The sequence below is a fragment of the Gopherus evgoodei genome, unplaced genomic scaffold, assembly GCF_007399415.2.
Source record: "Gopherus evgoodei ecotype Sinaloan lineage unplaced genomic scaffold, rGopEvg1_v1.p scaffold_67_arrow_ctg1, whole genome shotgun sequence".
Classification (NCBI taxonomy): domain Eukaryota; kingdom Metazoa; phylum Chordata; order Testudines; family Testudinidae; genus Gopherus; species Gopherus evgoodei.
In genome coordinates, this window is record NW_022060088.1 from 699,254 (window position 1) to 701,339 (window position 2,086).

At 55.6% G+C, this 2,086-nt stretch overlaps 1 pseudogene; it reads left to right on the forward strand.

Annotated features, from left to right (window-relative positions):
• Window positions 1-395: 395 nt before the first annotated feature.
• LOC115643689 lies at window positions 396-1,226 on the forward strand (annotated as a pseudogene).
• Window positions 1,227-2,086: the final 860 nt, after the last annotated feature.

Here is a 2,086-nt window from a genome sequence, read left to right on the forward strand (position 1 = left end):
CTGATTGAAGTGCCTGGGGGAATCCCATCAACTTATGGAAGCGGCGCTCAGCCCCATGTCCTCAGCTCTGCCCCGAGACCAGGCACCGACTTTGTCGGTTCGAAGAGCGCCTGTGGCATCAGAAGGGGTCAGCACCATGCCCGGACACTGGCAAAGACTCCTGGCACTGGATGTCTCTGGCACCTCCATCAGCGCAGCGGCGCTCGCTCTCCCTGAAAAAGATGAAGCAGCACAAACAACCTGCTGCCCCCTTGCGGTTGCTGGCACTGCCTGTGCCTCCCTCGGAGTTGTGTCCCATGTTGGACCGGTCCGCAAAGTCACCAACCCCAGTACCGTTGACTCTGGTGCCACAAGGGCCGTCAAGTCCAGTGCACGTAAGCTCCCCAGTGCGTACCATGGTCGAGCTTGGGCTGCCATCCACTCCAGAGACTTTCTCCGTGGCACGAGACCTGATTGTGCTCACCAAGCTGAGAGCGTTGAAACTTTTGGTACCGCCGGTGCAGACTGTTCCCCCAAAAGGAAAGCCCTCCGTGCTGCATCCTCTGTGGCAGAATGAGACAGGACGGCTCAGGTGGATCAGAAGGTTTTTGGGCTGCAGCTGGTGGAGAGACTCCAAGCATCACATCTACATCCCGGTCAGCAACCTGCCGCGCCTGGAAGTGGAGAAGCTGAAAAAGGATGATTGGACAGCAAACCTGGGCCTCCTCAACATCATCCTCAGCTTCCTCTTCATGAAGGGGAATGATGCTAAAGAATCTCCTGGGTGGGAGCTGTTGAGGAGACCACGAGTTGACCCTGGAATGAGACATGAGGTCTTTGGGGATGTCAACAAATTGGTGACCGAGGAATCTCTTCGCCAAAAGTACCTGGAATACAACCGCATACCCCACACAGATCCATCCAAGTTTGAGTTCCAGTAGGGGGCACGGGCTGCCAAGGAGACCTCCAGGATGCAGATCCTAGGCTTCGTCGCTAAGATCCAAAACAAGGACCTCACGGCCTGGAGCACCAAGTACACTGAGCTGGCAGCTGAGGAGGCAGCTGTGGGGGGGCCTGTGCCAAGACATTAGCACCGCTGGAGACACAGGTGGAGCCAGCCAGGGGGCACGGAGGAGGACCCGGTGAGCCTTATCCACTTCACCCCCAGGTGGTCTGCCCCATGATGCCTTGTGAACCAGCAGACCTGCAAAGTAGGGGATCTGTGGCCTCTGCCCAGGCTGAGCCTGATCCAGGAGACCTGGCCCGGCCCCTGTTAGCCCCAGCTCCCATTAGGGAGAATTAATTGGAGCTGGCAGGGTGTGGTTCATTGCCGGGCGAAAGAAGGAACACCTGTGGGTTTTATGGGCAGGGGCAGGGCCGGCTGTATGCCGATTCCCCCGAATAGGGTCCCGCTCCCCTGGCCGGACCGTGGCAATCCCCGCGGCCCCGCTTCCCTGGTCAGAGCACGGCCATTTGTGGTAACGCCGAAGACTCGGCGCGCCGCCCGGTGAGTACAAGCCCCACAAATCGGGCTCTGCACTTGCTAAAGCCGGCTCTGGGCAGGGGGCTGTAGAAAGCTCACAGGAAGGGGGGAACAGGAAAGGGAGGAGCCTTAGGCTGGCGTTCCCAGTTAGCTGCAGAAGCAAGCCGTCCCCCAAGAGACTACCTGAACTGAACTAAACTGTATGTAAAAGGTGGGCGGAACATACACTGAAAATAAAAGGGCCCTGGTATTTGCACAGAGAGGTCTCCAGGTGGTTTGAGACTGAGCTAAAGAGGAGAACTTAGTGTTTCTCACTCTGATCCGGGAAAGGATCTGATCTGGGGAAGGATTTGTATAATGGTGTATGAACCCTCGGTGATAGCAGACCGAGTAATACAGAGGGAGACTTGGTGTCTCTTCCTCTGGCCCAGAGAGGGTTAAGTTGTTCCTCCAGGAGTTAAAAAGGGAAAATTGTTATTTGTAAGTCACTCTTTTAGGAATTGGAGGTTCTAGTATTCTGATATTTATCAGCTCGGTTTCCTGTGTTGTACTTGGCTATGGCACACTTGTTAGGGAAAATGTTTAGGAAGACACAGTCTAAAGACATCTTTAGAGAAAAACAGG